Source organism: Saimiri boliviensis, chromosome 2 (genome assembly GCF_048565385.1).
Source record: "Saimiri boliviensis isolate mSaiBol1 chromosome 2, mSaiBol1.pri, whole genome shotgun sequence".
Lineage (NCBI taxonomy): Eukaryota > Metazoa > Chordata > Mammalia > Primates > Cebidae > Saimiri > Saimiri boliviensis.
Window position 1 is genome coordinate 149,259,940 of NC_133450.1, and position 22,693 is coordinate 149,282,632.

Here is a 22,693-nt window from a genome sequence, read left to right on the forward strand (position 1 = left end):
TGAAGCAGCTGGGTTTATAATCAGGACTGCCCTTATCTATAAATCTTCTAAGCTCTAAACCTTGAAGGGCAAAGATAAACACAAGCTGCCAGTCTTTTGGCTGTACAAAAAGTAGTCCTGGACAATGAGAACATTTTTCTGGATTGGTTCCATTGATGCTTTGTCTCTGAAGACAGGAAGTACCTTGTCAGTAAGGGACTGATCTTTAAAGTTCTTTTGATATTGGACAATGCTCCTGGCCATCCTGAACCAATGAGTTCAACACTAAACATGTTGATGTGGTCATACCCCCAAACACAACGTCTCTAATTCAGGTCCCTGAATTGATCATAAGAATCTCTATGGCTCATTGCACATGGTACTCTATAAAAAGGATTGTCAACACTATGAAAGAAACCTTGATAGAAATTATACTATTGAAGATGCCATCATTGTTATTGAAAAACCTGTGAATGCCATCAAACCCAAAACCATAAATTTCTACTGGAGAAACTTTGTCCACATATTGTGCATGACTTTACAGGATTATGACAGAGCCAATCAAAGGAATCATGAGAGAGATTGTGAACATAGCAGAAAAGGTGAGAAGTGAAGGGTTTCAAGATACGGATCCTGAAGAAATTCAAAAACTAAAGACATCATCACACCATATGAATTAACAGAAGAGGTACTGGTGGAGATGAGTGTATTTGTACCAGTGCCAGATGATGATAAAGAAGTTGTGTAAGAAGCTGTGCCAGAAAACAAATTGACATTAGACAGTCTGTCAGAAGGATTCCTGTTACTCAAAACTGTTTTTGACTTCTTTTACAACATGGACTCTTCTATGATACAGGCATTGAAACGAAAGCAAATGGCAAAACAAGGATTGGTACCATATAGAAACATTTTTAGAGGAATGAATAAGCAAAAAGTCAGACAGAAATTATATTACTGTTAAAATTACACTAAATGCGTCTGCCTCTCCTGCCTCCCCTTCCACCTTCTCCACCTCTTTCAGCTCTGCCACATCTGAAACAAGACCAGCTGCTTCTCTTCTTCAGCCTATTCAATGTGAAGATGATAAAGATAAAACTCTTTATAGCAGTCCACTTCCACTTAATGAATATTATATTTTTTCTTATAATTTTTTAAATGACATTTTCTTTTTTCCCTAGCTTATTCTATTGTTAGACTACAGTTTTATATTTATATATTATAACATATATAATATATATGTATGTATTATAATATATATTATATGTTATATATATTATATATATGTTAATCAGCTAGTTATGTTATTGGTAAGGCTTCTGGTCAACAGTAGGATATTAGTAGTTAAGTTTTGGGGGAATCAAAATTTATAAGCAGATTTTTTACTGCAAGCAGGGCAATGGGCTTAGCACTCCTAACTCCCACAGAGGGTGAACTGTACATTCAGCATTTTTATGCTATTTCACAAAATCTAAAATGCAACATTACATACACATTATTTTAGGTTAACTATTCCATTCTCTAGTGATCCTCCATAATCTTTATAACCGATTACTTTTTCAAACTTTTATTCAAAAATAAATTAAGACCACAATCAAATCTTATAATTCCATTTTGCTGCTGTAACAATATATTATATATATATATATTATATATAAAATATAAACATTTTATATTTAATTTGATATCTTATAATATTGTACATATTTATCTCAACTAGTCCTTTTTGTCCATAAATCCTTGCTTCATACTAAACATCTAAGCTGTTGCTGAAGGGAGTTATCTGAACCAACTAGACCCAACTGTTGACTGCAGTCAGGAGATACCCAAAATCACACAAATACAAAAGAGCAGAACCAGGATTGATCCCACTTTTCCTGATCTCTACTCTACATCACTGTTTTTTCATGTAGCTAAGGCCTGAATCAGACACTTCAGAGGTCATTAATCCCACTGAAGGCTTTCAAGACTTTCAAAACCCTCTCATCCACTACTGGCCCAAAATTGTCCTTGAGCAAGGATATGTGTTTGAGTGCCTCACTATATATGTGCTCACAAACTGCAAAATTTACACTGTCATTATTACTGTCATTATCACCTGTGTTTTTCTAGGTGCATACCTGGAATTTTAAATCATGTTATATTCATAGTAATCCTTTTAATTTCCCAGATCTCAACCCTAATTATTTATGGCAGACCAAATAACATTCCATGTGTGCTAACAAATGTGTGGTTCTGGCTATGCATTTGGAGTTGGAAAATGGAAGCAGTGAACTAACATTTGTACCATACCTACAATAAATCAGGCATTTTTTCAAGCAAAAAAGATACATGGACCAAGTCCATGCCATGCTGGAAAGTTGAGTTTTATAAGGACATTGACAAGTAGAGTTATAAGAGTGTTAGATATAAAAGAGTGTTATCAGCAATATGGCAGAGAAGAACAGGGTGCTGTGAGATTCCATAGGAGGAACAGTTAGCCTAGACAGTGAATAAGAAGAGTTATGGAACAGAAGGATGACCTGTAGAAAGGAAAGGAGGCATATTCCACGCAGGTGGGGAAGTGTATGACACACTTAAATCTCCCAGTCCCCAAATGGTACACCTTTCGCTATATCCACTGTTAAATTCTGTTCCCTTGTCTCCTTAGGTGATATGGTCTTTAAGTTCTGACTTTCCTGTGAAAGGAAATGAAGGCAAATTGCATTTCCCTTTAAGGTTTACAGTTCACCACCACCATCATACCACTATATCAACAAGCAATATCAACCTCTATGCTACTCTAAATGTGCTGAACCCCTTTAGAAATCACACTGTTACAGCAGAAATGATAAGTGTAGCAAGAAAATCAAACTAAACTCATGATATTCTCAGGACCATCTGGTTTTACTCTGGCAAAGACTACATTCTGACACTGATGACAATGTAAAACTCAGTAGAGGCTGAGTAATCACTTAGATTCTGATTTCCTCTGGTTCTCTGAAAAGAGTATACCTGATATTTTTCACCTGTGTCTCTTTTTCAAATATAAGATATCTGGAGGCAGCGAAACTAATAAACCAACCTTAACATATTTGAGATTCTTATGAAGTTAAGGAAGGTTTTGCTTTGAAGTAACATGAACTCATATTCTGATAGTATTCCTTTAAACGTATGTATATATACTGTGTTTCAGCATCATTAATATAGCTCAGAAAGTTGGTGTCTGAGTGCATGATTGTATACATTTATGTTTCCTTTTTTTTTTTGAGATGGAGTCTTGCTCTGCTGCCCAGGCTGGAGTGCAGTGGTATGATTTTGGCACACTGCAACCTCCACCTCCCAGGTTTAAGCCATTTTTCTGCCTCAGCCTCCCCAGTAGCTAAGGCTACAGGTGCCTGCCACTACACCCAGCTTATGTTTTGTATATTTTTAGAGACTGAGTTTCACCGTGTTAGCCAGGATAGTCTCAATATCCTGATCTCGTAATTGCCCATCTCGCCCTCTCAGTGTTGGGATTACAGGCCTGAGCCACTGTGCCCAGCCCGTAGCTATATTTTCAACATACCCTGTATACTATGCTTGATTCTTGAAATAAACATTTCATACTTTTTTCAATGATAAGACATTTTGAAAATGATACTTCTAGATCAGGCGTCCCCAAACTATGGCCCGCGGGCCACATGCGGCCCCCTGAGGCCATTTACCCGGCCCCCCGCCGCACTTCAGGAAGGGGCACCTCTTTCATTGGTGGTCAGTGAGAGGAGCGCAGTATGTGGCGGCCCTCCAACGGTCTGAGGGACAGTGAACTGGCCCCCTGTGTGAAAAGTTTGGGGATGTCTGTTCTAGACTAACAAGTTCTATCAATATCAAACAATATAGAACACACACCAAGAATCTGATGCTTGTGTTTCTAAAAGATACTGTTCAGTTACTGACATGTTCTGCATGAAGGCTGGGATCTAAGCAGCCCACTTAAAAAAAGAGTCTCTAAGATTTGAAGCCCATATTATTTCTTATAGGCTTGGCTTACCTGCCATTTATAATTTCCATTTATTGCTTCCTTAATTGCCTGGGCATAACCTTATATTTGGTAACAATTTCCTTTTTCTCTTTAGGGATTTAAATGATTTGCACATATCATCTTTAATTGACACCTCGGTGTGACATCAGCAAAATAGAAAGGATGGATAGCACAATCCACAAAACATTTTCCTTACAACTACATTTCTAATACTTTGTAAGACGGATTAGCCGGACATACTTGGTTTTCAGCTCTTCTTGGCACTATTTCCCAAGAAGCTGATTCTAGTGTTCAAATTGGCTAGTGCACTGAATCAATAAACAGATTTTCAACTTCAATCTAAGAATCGGCAAATGAGGTTCACACAGGGAACACTTTTCTTTATGTGAATTTTGATAGTAAGTGGCAAAAGTTGAGAAAGTATAACCCATCTCACATTTTAGAGATAATTGAGATAGAGAGCACATATTAGCATCATATAGTTTTAGAGTTTCTAGCAAACTTAGATATCAAAGGACCAGTACTCTCCCACTTAGTAGAGAATGCCCTGAAGCCCAGTAGCTTTCTCAGTATCATAGTGTTTCTAATGGTAGAGCTGGAGCAACAATTCAAGTATTTCAACTGCTGATCCTTTGGGTTTCTCACCACATCAAGCTCTTTAGTTTCAGACCCCAATCTAATATAATTAAGGCAGATGTTATAAATATACAATTGCCAAATAAACACATCACATTACTTTGTTATGAGAGGATACCGAATGACTATAAGCTGTTTTTTTCATGTGAAAGAAGGGAGAAAAGACAGTTTAGGTTATCAAACAGGTAAGAGAGATTATAAAGGTTAACTTAAATCGCTAAGCTCCCCCATTCCTTGTTTTCCACTCATCTGACGTTTGGATCCCTTCTACTGTAAAATGAATATGTAGTCATCGAAGTTATACTTGAATACCTCTGGTGAGGGAGAACTTAATATTTTGCAGGCATGTATTTCCATCTGACAACCCAAATCAATTTCCTTGCAAGTTCTTTCCTTGCAGCAGCAAACTTGTAGGTTATGTAATGTGAAATGAAGATAACCACTTAATTCTTACATTTTTTACTCTTTATGCAATAGAAAAATATATCAGAATCAGATATAAGGATAAATAACTTATTATTTATGAGAAAACATGCAAACCCAAAAAGCAAATTGAAATTATTTTTTAACTTTTAAGTATAGCAATTCTTAGATGTTATATTAGTCTTACATGATAGCCTTGAAACAGATATATTTGTGGAGATATATATGTATGCAATCAAATTAAATAAGCATTTAACAGCATCAGTAGAATTTAGAGATAAATGGGAAGTTCTTTTCTAACATTACAATGTCACCTACCTTTAATAGTTTTGATCCAAATAATAATTACTTCAGTGTAAGAAAAATTCAAGAGTCTTATTTACCTCCTAGTAAAGCATCATTTATCTTGCTCTGTTCAATGGTAAAATAAGACATTCTATAGAAGTTACAGATGGATGAGCGTTAAGTGTTAGCGTGAATGAAAACCATCTCAAGGCAAAAATGTAGAAGCCATACATAATAGAACAGGTTGTTTATGGAACACAATCAATGACCTTGTGTTGAATTCTATGTGTGAAAGAGAAATGTTTTCAACCTAAGACCACTATTTGTCTATTGTCATTACTAAACTTTCCATGGATGCAGACTCAAATTTAACTTCAAGTGAATCAGATTTCATCCTTTAGTTAGTACTGATGCATACAGTATCATAAATACAAAACCTTCACATACTTTCTAATAATACCTTTTATGGCAATACTTTTTAAATTTTAACTTATTTTCCTAAATTTATTTTTCTTATATCTAAACATAAATACACACATGTATATCAATTTATAGAAATGCTCTTTTCATATTTGTATGCATGCATGGGTATATGTGATGATACAAAATACTTCAATATTATAAATTCACTGTACTATTCTACACTCTATAATAGGCTATGGTTCTGACTTTTAAAATGAGCAAAATAATCCACCATACCTCAAAACAAGCCAATAAGCAAAAAGCTATCTTCTTCAAAATGATAAAGCAATATAATGTACAAGGGTTTCCTTCTTTCCTTTTCTTCCTTTCTTCCCTTCTTCATTTCTTCATTTCTTTCTTCCTTTCTTCCCTCCTTCCCTTCCTTTCTTCCTTTCTTTTCTTTCTTTTCTTTCTTTCTTTCTTTCTTTCCAAGGTCTTACTCTATCTCTCATGCTGGAGTGCAGTGGCTTAATCACAGCTCATTGCTCCCTGCGCTCAAGCAATCACCCTTCCTCAGCCTCCCGAGTAGCTGGGACCACAGGTATGTGCCATCACACCTGGTTAGCCCTTTTATTTTTTGTAGAGTCTTGTTATATTGCCCAGACTGGTCTCGAACTCCTGGCCTCAAAAAAGCCTACCAACATGGCTTCCCTCCCAAAGGGCATGGATTGCAAGTATAAACCTTCTGTGCAGCTATTTTAATAAGCAAAACCAATTTATAGCTAGGAGTATTTTTTGCATCCTCAAACTACAGGTAGAGCAAAACCACTCATGACTAACTCCTGTACTGTACCAAAGCCAACTCACATCAGATTTTGTGAGGTGATTGTTATGGTTTGAGAAATTTGGGGGCTGATTTGTAAATACAGCTATTATAAAAAATTAAATTATAGAAACTTACAATTAATATTAAAAGCACAGGTAAGAAATGCTCAGAACTCATAATTTCTAATTATTTTGATACCATTTACTGTTGCTTAGTGCTTGTGGTTATTAATGTCTATTTGACCTGCATAGTAGAAAACCTGTATAATGGTGTGCTTCTGCCCAGTCTTTCCAATACCTCTTTCATGGACATCAGTTGATGTCTTAAAATCAACTACGGTGGTATTTACAGCACAAAAATCAACTATAATGCAGGGTTTTTATGTCTCCTATCCTTAGCTCCAGCTGTCTCTTGCTAAACATTTATCAACACACCACTGATAATTACGAATGTAGAGGAAATGTAGCTTAATGGCTCACCACACAGGACTCTAAATTTGTGTGCTTTTGTACATTTTTCTTTAAACTTGTAGTGGCCGCAGTTTCTTCATCTGTAAAATGGTTTAGAAGTCTCTTGGAAGCACTTAACACTGTGTCTCTATTGAAACATCAAGCGAACAGTGGATGCTAATTGTAATCACTATCAACCATCAGATGGAGAAATGAATTATAGAATGGACTGCATTAGATTTAGTTTTATGTTCGAGACTCAGCAAAACAGACAAATTAAATTTTTCAAAATTTAATTTTTTATGTATAATTATGCCTTAGCATCCAGATTAAAGGTAGAACTCAATTGCATGCTGAGAAAATTATAGAAAGTAGTGTTTTCATATTTACAGATGACTAACATTTGCTTTCCTAATATTGAATTCTTTATTTTTTATAGTTATTTTTTACTTTGGTGAACACTTTCCTAAATATAATTTGATCATATATTCAGGATGATCCAGTGGAAACATTCTGACATCAGGAAGAACTAAAATTTGATATAGATTCTGTCCCAGCTTACTGCATCTACCATGTCAAACTATTTATATACTCTCGTCTCCAATTTTCTTTACATTGACCAAGTTTCAATTAGCAGCTTAATAATTTTTTTTGAATAAAATCTTCTACAGAAACTTACTATATAAAGTTTGGATAGTGCTTAAGATGATGGTCTAGATACATATACCTACTTTCCTGCTCTCTCAAACTCCCAGAAAAGAATATAAAAATTTAAGTATACACGAAAAGTAATGGGAAATATCAAAAGCGTAATCAACACACTAGAAATATAGAGTGATTCTCCTAAGATAGAAAACATAGAGGGACAGTAATCAGATCAGAGAATATCATAGCCACGAACATGCAGAAGTCAACTGTACAGATTAGTATAGAAAGTTCATGGTAAATAAGTACAATGAGCAGAATGCTCCACAACAAATATTGCAGAAATTCATTGGAAACCCTATTTTAAACAAAGGGATCCTTCTGAGAATCCTAGAAGCTTAATAGTTAAGGCTCAAGCTCTGAGCATTATTCATTCATTCATTCATTTATTCTGCGCTTTTCTGAGAGCTTTTTTTTTTTTTTTCTTTTTAAGAGGAAGTCTAAGTTTAGTAATTGTTTCAGGCATATTCCCTGTCCCTGGCATACATCCTATAATGATTCTAAAAGGGAAGGTCTGTGGGCAGTGAATATTCCATGTCCTTGCATGTCTGACACTATTTTATTTCTCATTCAGATTTGGATAACACTTTTGATATATCCAGACTCAAAGTCATTTTTCCTTAGAACACTGAGGACATTGTTCCCTTGTCTTTGTGCATATGGGCTGTCCATAAGAAGTATGATCTATCAATCTGAGCCTTATCCATTTGCAGCTACCTGTTTTTTTCCTCTTTCTGGAAGATTATAGGATTTTATACTTTTCTTGATTTTAGTTTTTACTATTATTTTTCTGTCAGTGAGACTTTTTGTCCTGTTAAGCTCTCAGTGACTAGTTTCAGTATGAGGATTCAGTTTGCTTTCTTCCATCTGTCATGCTACCATATTATCTACTATTTCTTTAAATATTGTTTCTCCTCCATTTATTTTATTCTCTCCCTGTAGAATGTCTCTTCAGCAAGTGTCAGAATTCCCTTATATAATTTCTATATCTCTTAACTTTAATTTTAGACAATTGTATTGTTAAATATAACATATAAGAAAAAGTAAGAACTCATGTCCTTGCTTTTTTTTCATTCTGTCACCCATGTATGCTTTCCTAAATGGGAGAGATTAATTTTGCTTCTTTCCGTACTTTATATAAATAGAAACAAATTGAATATATTATCCTGTTTTTCCTTTATTTACTTAATAATATGTTTGTACTATTCATCCATATTGCTGTGGTTCACCTTCATTTATTTATATTGCTTTATTGCCTACCATTGTTGGCTACAGTTTACTTTTGCCTGGCTTCTGCATGTTTTTTAGTTTAAGATGACAAGCAATGCTGCTTGTATCATACGCAACAGTATTCAGACATCTAGATCAGTAACTCTTATCATATAAAAATCACCTGGAGGACTTAATACATTGCTAGCCCCCATCCTCACAATTTCTGTTTTAGTAGCTCTTGAGTGAGATCCCAAAATTTGTATTTCTAAGAAGTTTTCTAGTAATACTGCTTCTGTGTGAACTGTTTCATACAACGAGACTTCATTTAGGTTATCTTTAATGTAACACAAAAAATTCTGTAAAGGTGTTGCACACATGTTGTTGAATTTATGTTCAGATAGTTGACACTTTTAATTCAATTGTAGATGGTGGCAACTTTTAAATTTAATATTTCATTTGCTAAGGCTACGAAGAAAAATAATTGCTTTATATATTGATTTTATATCCACAACCTTGTTACACAGTTATTAATTTTAATTCATTTATCATAGATTTTTAAATATTACTAATATGCCAACAATATCATCTGTGAATAATGGCATTTTTGACTTTTTAAAATCCCTTATTCATTTCTTCTCTTTCTTGGACTAACTTCAATATTCAATAAAATGTTGAATAGAAATGATTATTGCAGACATTCTAGTCTTGTGGCTGTGTTATTGTGTTTCCATTTATTTGTACTGCTTTGTAGCAATATCATATCATGAAACAATATACATGTTTCAGCAGTAAGTATGATGTTTACAATAGTGTATTTGTCTCTGCGTGTTTGTAGATATCTTTTGTTTTAGACTGAGAAAGTAAATTTCAGCTCTGGTTTTTAACCAATTATTTTTTAAACTATTAATTGATAATGATTTTTTTCTATTTTTCACCTGTTAATATGATAATTTTTATCTGGTATTCTATTAAATGAGGGGAAAACTTTTGTTGATCTTTTAATATCATTAGTCTTCATAATTAAATTTGTATGCACACGTGCACAAATACGTGATTTAGATTTAGCTCACTGTTGTATTGCTCAAAGAAATGCATGGAAACTCACTAATAAAAAAAGTTTGGCCAACAGTTATCCTTTCTTTTTTTATTTATTAATTTATTAATTTTTTGAGACAGAAACTTGTTCTGTCGTCCAGGCTGGAGTGCAGTGGCATGATCTCAGCTCACTCACAGGTTTCTGTATCAAGGATGTGTAGATAAAATAAATATTAGTTGAGGAATGTACCCTGTGTTTCTATTCTTTGGAAAATTGTGAAACTCTGAGTAAGATTAGAAATAGGCTTTTCTTAATGCTTCATTAATTTACTAAAAAGCAATGTTAGGGTGTGTGTGTGCACATCTGTGTGTGTGTGCTTATGTACAAATTTTTTTGTCCTGACATTTTATTATAAATTTTAAGTATAGAGTTGAAAATTCTTAGAGCGACTACCCTTCTACCAATTAAAATATTACTGTACTTGTTGTACTACATGTTTTTTAAATGGTTTTGAACTATTTAAGTTTTCTAATTTTCTAGAGTTAGATTTGGTAATTTACAGGTTTTTTATTTTATTCAAATCTTCAAAAGTTTTTGTAAAACTTTTTTTTTATGACAATGCTTTATTAGCTGTTAAATATATATGAAATCTGTAATATCTATAGTAATATTTGATTTTGAAATTATTCTTGTGGCTTTCATTTCTATTCTTTCTCCTTTTTTTTCTGTCTTTCTTCATCTTTCCCAATCTCTACAGAATTTTCTTAATTTTGATATTTGTTTAGAAGTACCAATGTTTGGCATTGTTAATCTTTTTCTACTGTACATATATTTTTTATTTTATTGGTCTATTTTATTATCTTTATTATCGTCTTTCTTCCACCTGATTTTTAGACTTATTTTGCTCATCTTTTTCTAACTTCTTAAGATAAAAGTTTAGCTCATTTTTATCAAACATTCTTCTTTTTTTCATAAGCATTTAAGGCTATGGGTTATCCTTTATATATTGCTCTACCTGTACTAAACAATTCTGAGTAGTTTTTATTACAATTTACTTGAAATTATTTTCTATTATCTATTATTATGTTCCTAAATACAATGTTTCTATGGTTTAGGTTAAACACTTAATCCCTAAAATCATATTTGTATGTAAATGGAATTTGGAGATGGAGCTTTGGAAGATAATTAGAATTAGATAAGGTCATAAGGACGGGGTTTCTTTTGTAGTTTTTGAGATAACTTCTGTAAAAAGTGTAACATTTGGAGTGTAAAGTCATTATGGTAATATTGGTGGCTTTCTAAGAAGAGAGAGATCTAAGAGGGCAAGCTTTCCTTCTCATCAGGTGATGCAATCCTCCATATTATGACCAGCAGGAAGTTATTCACCATACTCTAGCCATATGCACTTAGACTTCCCAGCCTCCAGAACCATGAGATAAATAAACTTTTTTTTTTAAATAAATTACCCAATCTGTGGTATTCTATTATAGCAACAGAAAATGGATTAAGACAATTGTTTTTCTCTGTTTGATTTTTTAACTTTTTATTTTAAAATACGTTTAGGTTTGGGAAATTGCAAATATAGTAGGCAGAGGAGTGTGTACCCTTCAATTTCTCTCAAGGATTATATTTAATGTAACTCTAATACCATATGAAAACTAGAAAACTGATGTTAATACAATACATGTAATTACTTCTATCCCTTCTTATCCCAGATGTAAATTAGTGTAACCACCCTTGCAATCAAGATACAGAAACTATCCATTATGGAATGAAAAAGCACTTCATTACTGTTCCCAGCGTTTATTGATACCATACTGTGTATGTGTATAAAAGAGGAGGAGCTTCTTAATATCAGGCTGGGATGAACGTCCTCCCTTCCCTCTCTGCCTTTTATGATCATCTTGAAGGAAGAAGGTAGGTACCACATTACTATGAGATAAACATAAAAATCTCAGCTCTCTACTTGATCTTTACTAATTGAGGCAGGGATGGAGTTCATGGAATTTGGTTAAAGTAAAGCAATTACTATCTAAAAGTTTTCTGTCTTGTTAAGCTTTTTCTTTTCCTGGCCCTTTGGCTAGAGAGAACAGACTTTCCTTGGGGCTTTGTACCCTTTTGTGTTTGCAGGTTTTCATGTGCTATAGCAGGTAGTCTGGGATACATTCAACCAAAAAATACAAAGTAATCATAATCTGCCTTCTTTTCTTCACCTTTCAGAGTGTCCTTATTTTTTTTTTAATATCATGTCTCTAGTTTTCCGTTGGATTTAGTAGAAATAATAGGAAAAGTGGATCCACTCTATTTTTTCCTAGAACTGAAAGTTCACATACATTTGATTATAAAAAATATTTCTTGTGTTAGCCAGGGAAATAAGCCCAGGAAAACAAAATAAATAAAAAAGCATGCTTGATAGCAAAGAGAAAGAAAGAAAGAAAGAAAGAAAGAAAGAAAGAAAGAAAGAAAGAAAGAAAGATAGATAGATTGCCCATTCAAAGACAACGTGATTATCTATGAAGAAAATTCCAAAGAATCTATAAAGAATCAAATTCCTAGAACTAGTCAGCTTAGCTAGCTCTCAAGTACAAGGTCAATACATGAAAACCAATCTTATTATGCACTACCTATGTAAAATTAGAATCTGAAAATTACTTAAAAAATGAAATATCACACAATTTCATATAAACAACAGTCTCCAAAAAATGTGTAGTTATAATTCTAACAAACATGTATGGTATCTGGATGCTGAAAATTACAAAATGCTTATGAAAGAAATAAATGTATATCTAAATATAAAAAGCACTTCCATTTTAATTGATTGGAAGACTCAACTTGTTAAGGCTACTAATTCTTTTCAAAATGTTTTATGGATTTAATGTAATATCTATCAAAATTTAAGCAGAAATTTTTTCAGATATAGACAAGCTGATTCTAAATTTATAAGGAAAGGCAAAAGAACTAGAATAGCTAAATGAATTCAGAAAGATAAGAATAAAGTTGTAGAAACCATACTGCCCATTTTAAGACTTACTAAAAATCTGCAGTAATCAAGTCAGTGTTGTGAAAAGAAAATAAATCTTGGGGCCCCAAAATAACAAAGCTAAAGGGAAAAGTCAAGTTCAAGATGGGAACTTCATAGGGCAAACCTGCCTCCAATTCTATTCAAAGTCATCCCTCTGCTCACGGAGATAAATACTTATCTAATTGCCTACCTTGGAAAGGCAATTTGGAAACTCAAAAGAATACAACAATTTGTCCTTTATTTTCCTATGACCTGGAAGCCCCCTCCCCACTTCAAGTTGTCCCTCCTTTCCAGACCAAACTAATGTTCATCTTACACATATTGATTGATGTTTCATATCTCCCTAAAAGGATAAAATGAAGCTGTGCTCAGACCAACTTGGGCACATGTTGTCAGGACCTCTTGAGACTGTGTCACAGGCATGCATTCTTAACTCTGGCAAAATAAACTTCATAAATTGACCGAGATCTGTCTAGATACTCAAGATTTACAGTGTGGTACTGATGAAGGCATAAACACATATATAAAAGAAATAGAATAGCAATTATAGAAATAGAGCCACACAAATGTGACTGATTAATCTTATAAAGTTAAAAGAGCCATTCAATGAATAAAGGCTAGTCTTTTCAACAAATGATACTGGAAGAACTAGACATCCATAGGCAAAAGAAACGAATCTCATTCTAAACTTTACACTTTATATAGAAATTATCTAAAAAATATAAAAGAAATTAATTAAAAAATCTAAAAGTAAATTGTAAAGATGGAAAATGTTTGGAAGGGACATGGGAGAACATCTATGTGACCTTGAGTTTGGTGATGAGCTCTTAGACACAAAATCAAAAGTATTCATAAAATACAAAAATGATCCATTGAATTTCACCAGTCTTTCTAAACTATTGCACTGTGAAAGACTCTGCTAAAAATTTTAAACAGCAAGAAAATATTTTTATTTTACTTATACACAAAGATTTGGTATTTACTGTATACAAAGAATATTCAAAACTCAAAAATAAGAAAATGCACAATCTAATTTAAAAATTAGCAAAAGACATGAGCAGCCACTTCAGCAAAGAAGAAATAGGATAACAAAGAGGTTCAATATTAACAGCCATTAGAGAAATGTAAAATGAAACCATGATGAGATTCCATTGTACAGCCATTAGAAGGGCTGAAATTTAAAAAAAAAAAACCTAAAAATATAAAGTACTATGAAAGATGTAAAACAATTGTAGCTCTCAAAATATTGCTGATAGGAATGCAAAGTGGTACAACCTTTCTGGAATTGTTTGGTAGTTTCTTAGACTGGCAAACATGTATTTATATTAAAATATTTGCACTAGCATTATTTAATTAGGGTTTACATGGTACATATTTTTTCTATGTCTTTACTTTCAACCATTCTATTTTAAATGACTTACAAAAGTAGTATATATTTATTTTTTTTAATCTGCTAATATTGTTATTTAACTGGAGAATTTAGGCCTTTCATAGTCCATGTAATTTTTAATGTATTTAGACTTACATCTGCCTTTTTTGGCATTTGTTGATATACGTATTATAGTCTGCTTTTCTCTTATTTTTTAACTTTTATGGCTGATTATTTTAATCATATCATTTTCCTTTTCTTGTGCAGAATTTATATATTTCATTTCTTTTATTTTAGTGATGATCCTTGAAATTTCAATACACAACTAAATTATCAAATGTACATATGCTTTGAATCAGAAATGCTACTATCAAGAGTTTATTTTGAGGATTAAGAACAGAGGGACAATAAAATCATCACAATTCTCTTCAATATGCTAAAAGTTTGAAAAAAAAATCAACATCAGATTGTTGGTTATAAATAAAACTATGCAATGAAGTAATCTGCAGTCATTTAAAGTAACACTTCAAGAGAAAAATTAACAGCATAACTACTTTCATGATACAGCATTAAACAAAAAAGAAAAGGAAAAGCCCAATAAAATATCACTATATACATATGTACACACATATATATATAAAAATATGTGAATATACTTGTGTATATATGTATTTGACACAAAAAGATCCCATAAAATTAATTGCTAATAGTGATTATAGCATGGTGGTGAGATTATAAGTAAAAATTTATTTTATTTATCAGCATTTTATATTTTTTAAATGAATTTTTTGTATCAACAAAAACATAGAACAATATTATTAGAACATTTAAAACACGAAAAAGTGTTTGCAGTAAGAATTTAAGTAAAAAATTAATTCTACCATCTCTGCTATGATTACAGCAAACAAGAAATTGTGTATACATATAAAAATATCTGCTAAAGAATGTAGAATAATTAAAAGTTAATTTGATATAGTTTTCAATTATGTAACCATCGTTTTCTCAAAAACCATTGTTTTTTTTCTTTAAAAAATAAAAAGCATAAACTTCACTGAGGTAGACTGTGATGACAGGTCAAGCAAGAGAAGAGGAAATTACATAGATTCAGTATAATTTGTGTTCAAACATAGTTTCTCACTGCACATATCCACTTGTGTCTGTCAGATACAAACTGTTATTGCTATCATTAGCCAACAAGTAAACCCCTGATAAATGAGCATGCCAGAGGGTGTCCCTTCAGTCATCTTTGGCACAGCCCTGCCATTAATCTAAGGAAAGGTTTTTCTGTGATCTTGCAGCCATACTCATGCTTTGTGACCTTGGGCTGCAGGCTCTGACATTGCACTAAGACCAAGATTTTGAGGATTTGCTCACTGACTTTGACTTCAGGCTGACACACCCTTGCAAATCATTTCACCTGATGCTATGTAAGTTTCTTTTCTGTGATAAGCACACTTGCATATACATGCAGATGTAAATACACCCAAATTATTCTCAGAAGTAAAAAAATATATGAAAAGAAAATAGCAAGAAAAAAATCTTTGGGAAAAAGATGCCACATGAAACAATCTTCTTCAGTTACTTTTGCACTTTTGCTCTTTGGCATGAGAGACGGTGGTGTGGTGGTAGATACTTCTAACATTCTAATTTGAGATCTGATTGTAAAAATGAAAAAAAAAAACAGCTTATTCATGGGTTTCTTTTTTATTCTCAGAATTATCAGTTTATTATTTAGAAGTACATCCTAATTTTTTAGTAGAAATTAACTGAGAAAAAAATGTCTATCAGTGGACATTTTATCTACATATTACTTATCTGATAAAAAAATTAAAAATAAATTCAGTAAAAAAAAACTACCTTCTGTGGTAAGAAGACTCCTAGAAGATCCCAGTGATTTCCCATGTTCTAGTGTTCACTGCCTTTTGGAATTCCCTCCCTGTGGTGATTAGATTTATGTGTCTAGGGTATAGTGCCCCATTACTTAACCAAACATCAATCTAGTTGTTGCTATAAAGATATTTTGTAGATTTGGTTAGCACTTATAATCAGTTGCCTTTGAGTAAAGGAGATTATTCTGGACAACAAGAGCCGGTTTTGTTCAATCAGCTGAAGGTGCTGAGAACAAAAAGCTGAGATGTCTCAGATGTTGGGGGAAGAGGCAAAGAAGAAAGGACTTACGGAGTGCCCACATAAATTGGTTATAAGTAACATATAAACTGGGAACAACAAACTACAGCAAACTGCTGGAGGCCCCTGGGGAGGCAAACTTCTCCATGCCTCATGTTCCGGTGCAGGGTAACCTAAGAGCTCTGTTACCATAAACTTTGTACTCAAGGATATAAAACCCCTTTGTAGCACTATGACTAACCAGACTTGTAGGCTCCTTATTAGGCCCATGTTCCACCAGCTGCACATAGATAATAGGCTAAAGATAACCAATGTTCTTGTTTTGTGAAACTCCCAAACCACCGCTGTTATCAAACTCTAGAATGATACACCAGTTCCGGCTCACTGATTCAGTTTCAGCTCAGGAACTGAATTCACCCCACCATCACATCACCCTCACTCCACCACTTACCCTATAGAGCAAAGTGATTGTAACCAATAAATACTGTGGATGATCAGAGCTCAAGGACTTCACTGCCTCTAGTACTAGTGATGGTCCCCTGGTCCCACTTTCATTCTTATTCTTTTTCTCATTACTTTGTCGCCATTGAACTTGGGGTACCTACGGATGATGTGGGAGCTAGTTCCCTACACTCAGAGAAGAAAATATTCTACCTCACGACTGAAGCTTCAACTTCTGCCTGGGTTTCCAGCTTACTAAACTACCTATGGGTTCCAGGTTTAGAAACCATGCTATTGTTTGGGCTAATACTTAAGGTAAATCTCATATATGTTCTAATAGTTCTACTTCTCTGCAGAATGTTAGCTGATAAACTCCCCTTGAGCATGGGAGAGACTTTTATCTAAATTTCAACTGATAGACTATGGGAATGGTGATAGCATGTCACTCCTGTGATTGTACTGTATTTTATAAGATCCTGTCTGAGCAGACTGGAAAGTCTTACGTTGTGGGCTTAATGAATTTATGGTTATGTTGAAGAAGCCCACATGACAAGTAATTTCAGTGGTATCTAGTAATTACGAGAAATTCTGAGACCTGAAAGTGGCCCCCATCTGGCAGCCAGTAAAGAGAGGGCCCTAAATTGCATCATCGTGTCTTCTACTAATAACCCAAATGAGGTAGGAAGTCCACTCTTCCTCAGTTGAACCTCCAGATGAGCAAACATCTTGGCTCTCATTTTGACTACCACCTTGTGAGACCCTGAGAAGATGACCAAGCTAAGCTGTGCCCTGACTCCTGAACCATGTAAAGTAGATAATAAATGTTTTTATAAGCGGCTAAATTTGAGACAATTTTTATGCAGCAATAAAACAAAAATGAATCCACCTTCCAACACAGAAGAGATATTTTTATGAATAGAATCTATTAACGTTAATCAGTTTTGATGTGGTTTTTTGACAAAGAAAACCCTTTTTGTAATATGTAATGATATTAGCATAGAACTTTAACTTAGTTTTAAAATGCCATAAAAATATGTGTGTATGTTGTGTTATAAAAAAAAAAGGTGGTAAGAGAGACACAGAGATAGGACGATGTAGCAAGAAAGATGCAGATGGAGGATGCAGAAAGAGGAAAAGATAATTAGTAAATGTGAAATTAATCATGTCAGACTATAGAAATGACTTTATATACAACTCAGACCAAAATGGCATTTAATTGACATAGATTCTGTAAAATATTCTGTAGAGAAATTATTATATTTTAGCAAATGAGCCAAAATATGTTGTCCAGAAAAGTGAAATTTTCAAAAATCAACAACAAAAAACATAAATGTGCTGGGGCAGTGGCTCATGCCTGTAATCCTAACACTTAGGGAGACCAAGAAGGGTGGTTTACTTGAGCCCAGGAATCTGAGACCAGCCTGGGCAACACGGTGAAATTCCATCTTTACAAAAATAAAAACAAACAAACGAACAAAAAACAAATTAGCAAGGCAGTGTGGCACACTCCTGTAATCCCAGCTACCAGGGATGCTGAGGTGGGAGGATCACTTGAATCTGGGACGTTGAGGCTACAGGGAGCTGTGCGCTTGCCGCTTTTGTCTAGCCTGGGTGATGGAGTAAAAATCTGTCTCAAAAAAAAAAAAAAAAAAAAGTTAAGGAAAGAAGGAAAGTATATACCTTAGCATTTTGGGGGTGGGGGAAAGCAAAAAAGATACCAAAAACTTATATGTACTTTAAAAATACATATTGAGCGGCCGGGTGCGGTGGCTCAAGCCTGTAATCCCAGCACTTTGGGAGGCCGAGGCGGGTGCATCACGAGGTCAAGAGATCAAGACCATCCTGGCCAACATGGTGAAACCCCGTCTCTACTAAAAAAAATACAAAAAATTAGCTGGGCATGGTGGCGTGTGCCTGTAATCCCAGCTACTCAGGAGGCTGAGGCAGAATTGCCTGAACCCAGGAGGAGGAGGTTGCGGTGCGCCGAGATTGCACCATTGCACTCCAGCCTGGGTAACAAGAGCTAAACTCCGTCTCAAAGAAAAAAAAAAAAAAAAAAAAAAGACATATTGAACTTTGTTTTTTATTTAGAACTACATACACTATGAGTAAGCAAAACAATCCAGTGTCAAATAGCCTTGTTAAAGAATCTGATTTTATTTTATTTGTATTCAAGAAATTTTTTGTAGGGATGGGGTGATACAGTTTGGATATGTATTCTCACTCAAATCTCATACTGAATTGTAATCTCCAGTATTGGAAGTTGGGCCTGGTGGGAAATGATCAAATCATGGGTGTGGATTTCTCATGAATAATCTACCACCATCCTTTTGCGATAGTGAGTGACTTTTCAGGAGATCGACTGTTTAAAAGTCGATGGCATCTTGCTGTTTCTCTTGCTCCCCACGTGATATGCCAGCCTTCCTTCTGCCTTCCACATGATTAGAGCTTCCTGAAACTTCCCCAGAAGCAGATGCTGCTATGCTTCCTGTACAGCCTGTAGAACTGTGAGCCAATTAAACCTCTTTTCTTTATAAATTATCTAATATCAGGTATTTATTTCTAGCAGTACAAGAATGGCCACTAGATTCTTTTCTGGAAAAATGGCAGATAGCAGCTCCCACTGGGATGGACGGAACAGCAATAAATGGTGCTGGGGAAACTGGCAAGCCACATGCAGAAGAATAAAACTAGATCCTCATCTCTCACCTGATACAAAAATCAACTCAAGATGTTCACGGATTTAAATCTAAGACATGAAACTATACAAATTCTGGAAGATAACATTGGAAAATCCCTTCTAGACATTGGCTTAGGCGAGAACTTTACAACCAAGAACCCTAAAGCAAATACAATGGAAACAAAGATAAATATGTAGGATTTAATTAAACTAAAGAGCTTTTTCAGGGCAAAAGGAACAGTCAGCAGAATAAACAGATAGCCCACAGAGTGGGAAAAAAATCTTTGTGAACTACGCATCTGACAAAGGTCTAACATCCAGAATCTACAGGGAACTCAAACAAATCAGTAAGAAAATAAAAATCAACAATTCCATCAAAAGTAGTTTAAGGACTTGAATAGACAATTCTTAAAATAAGATGTACAAACTGCCAACAAACATATGAAAAAATGCTCAACATCACTAATGATCAGGAAAATGAAAATCAAAACCACAATGTGTTACCACCCTACTCCTGCAAGAATGGCCACAATAAAAAAATAATAGATGTTAATGTGGATGTGGTGAAATGGGAACACTTTTACACTGCTGGTGAGAATGTAAACTACTAGAAACACTATGGAAAACAGTGTGGAAATTCTTTAAAGAACTATGAGATAAAAAGTAGATACACCATTTGATACAGCAATCCCACTACTGGGTATCTACCTAGAGGAAAATAAGTCATTATACAAAAGACACTTGCATATGCATGTTTATAGCAGCACAGTTTCACAATTATGAAAATATGGAATCAGCCCAAATGCCCATTAATCAACATGTGGATATAGAAAAAGAAATGTTGTGAGATACACACACACTCACACCATGGAATACTACTTATCCATTAAAAAAATGAAATAATGCAACCTGGATGGAACTGCAACCTGGAGACCATTATTCTAAGTGAAATAACTCACAAACAGAAAAACAAGCATTGAATGTTCTCACTTGTAAGTAGGAGCTAAGCTATGAGGATGCAAAGGCATTAGCATGACACTTTGGACTTTGGGGACTTGCAGGAAAGGGCAGGGGTTTGAGAGATAAAAGAATACACATTGGGTACAGTGTACACTGCATGAGTGATGGGTGCACCAAAATTTCAGAAATTACCGCCAAGGAACCTACCCATGTAACCAAACACCACCTGTTTCCCAAAAACCTACTGAAATAAAAAATGAAAATAAAAAGAATGAGAATTCTAGCCAATAAAATAAAAATAGAGTGTGAAACTTAAAAAATAGAAAAAGAATGGTCTAATACAAAAGGATCTCACTATATTGCCCAGGATGGCCTTGAACTCCTGGTCTCAAGCAATCCTCCTCAGTAGCCTCCCAAAATGCCAGGATTGCAGGCATAAGGCACCACTCCTGTCAAAGAATCCTATTTTAAATAGTTATAAAACGGTACATACATTTGGGTGGGAAATTCAAAAATATATAGAAAGTGACAGAATTGAAAGAAATGACCTCCTTCTCTGAAAATCTTTCCCAAAGGTCAGGCGAGGGCAAGGAACAATCTTTCCTAAACATCTAAATAGTGATCCAAGGCCATAGGGAATAACATCTCAAGAGAAAGAAAATATATTCCAGAGTATAGCACCCAGCAAATATATGCTTATATGTATGTGACGATTAATTTTATGTATATTAACTGTGGATTTTTGACTTGACAGACCCCATAATTGTGACTCAACTTCTTAAAATCTCTTTCACCTTATCTCTGTTTCTCTCTCTCTCTCTCTCTCTCTCTCTCTCTCTATATATATATATATATATATATACACACACACACACACACACACACACACACACATATGTATTATATATGTATCTGTAGAGTGAGAGTGAAGAAAGAGATTTTATAGATACATCTCTCTCATACACACAGACACACAAATGCAAGCTATACTGATTATGTTCCTTTGGACAGTGTTGACTAATACAATGTGTATAAAATTACCTCTAATTACATAAATGTCATTGTAATATATAATACATTAACAGTATCCTGTGTCTTCTTATTTACTAATGATAGTATACGCATTTTTATATTCATAACATATCCCTTATTCTCTTGAAAGACATTCAATGACTATCATATACACAAACCATAATTACCCAAGAGCATGGATTAAAATTGTTTGTTTCTAAAGTACATGTAGACTCTATTAATCAGCTATTGTCAATACATTGCTGTTGACAAAAAAAATCTCATAATTCAGTGGATTACATCAACATTATTCCCATGTGCATGGAACTGATGGCTATGCCTCAGGCTATATGTTGTCTAGACTTAAATCCAGATTGTGGGATGGGTTCAGGTCTCTCTCCATGTATGTCTATTTTGGAACCCTGGCTGAAGACGCCAAAGTTAGGTTTGCACATGCTCTTCTCATAGAGGATCACAGGCTTGAAGGAGACAACATTTAAGCACATTTAAGACCTCTGTTCTTCACATCTAGTCTGCTGATCAATACAAACCAGATGTATAAGGGCAATATCAACAAAGCAAAAATATATACTCTTCCCATAATAGTATATTGGTTGAGTGTCCCTTATCTGAAAGCTTGTGACCAAAAATGTTTCAGGTTTCAGCTTTTTTTCGGATTTTGAAATCTTTGCATATAGATAGTGAGATATCTTTGAGATGGGACCCAAGTCTAAACAAAAAGCATATTTATGTTTCATATATACCTTATATATATAGCCTAAAGATTATTTTATATAATACTTTAAATAATTTTGTGCATGGAAAAAAAAATGTTTGTGTGCCTTGAACCATCAAGAAGCAAAGGTGCCACTATGTTAGGCATCCATGTGGACAATCTAGTTGTCTGACATCAACATCATCCCTGACTCTGAATTTATATGCTACCAATAAGCAATCATTTTCTTATACTTAGTTATATATAGTACTTAACATTAAAAAATATGACATTCCATTGATACAGTGAAAAATTAGTGTGTTCAGAGTAACTAAGCAGCACAGTAGAATTATCAGAATACCTGTATCAGTTGTTATAATTAAATGTGTCTTCCAGATTCATCTGCCTCATCAAC

The 22,693-nt window shown here is 34.1% G+C and overlaps 1 pseudogene; it reads left to right on the plus strand.

The window, feature by feature from the left end:
• The first annotated feature begins 355 nt into the window (after positions 1 to 355).
• LOC101029067 (trafficking protein particle complex subunit 4 pseudogene) overlaps positions 356 to 22,693 on the plus strand; it is a 118,323-nt pseudogene continuing 95,985 nt past the window's right edge.